Consider the following 541-nt stretch of genomic DNA (forward strand, 5'->3'; position numbering starts at 1 on the left):
TTTTTGGAAATTTAAGTATATTATATCGACCACATTACCCTGGTCTACTCTCCCTGTTACTTCTTCAATGAAATCAAAGAAGTTGGTCAAGCAAGACTTTTGCTTTTGAATCCACGCTGATTATACATAATGATATTTTTGGTTTATAGATATTCTTCTATTCTCTACTTTAGAAGGGATTCCATTATTTTCCTACCACCGAAGTTCCACTGACTGGCCTATAGTTCCCCGTACATGTTCTATCTTCCATCTCAAATATAAGTATTATGTTAGCTATCCGCCATTCCTCTGACACTGCACATTTTTCAAACTAATCATTAAATATTTGTAATAGTGCTCCTGCTATCTCTTCGCTGAATTATTTTAAAGTGTATGGATGTAATCCATCCAGACCAGGGGTTTAATCCTCCTTTCATTTGGTTTGTTCATTTAATATCTCTCCTCTTTACTTATTGCAGTTATATAATTTCCCATACATTATTCTACCATCATGTCCATCTGCCCTGTGTCCCTGGTAAATACAGAGGCAAAGTAATTATTT

This window comes from Pristiophorus japonicus, unplaced genomic scaffold (genome assembly GCF_044704955.1).
Source record: "Pristiophorus japonicus isolate sPriJap1 unplaced genomic scaffold, sPriJap1.hap1 HAP1_SCAFFOLD_75, whole genome shotgun sequence".
Taxonomy (NCBI): Eukaryota; Metazoa; Chordata; class Chondrichthyes; family Pristiophoridae; genus Pristiophorus; species Pristiophorus japonicus.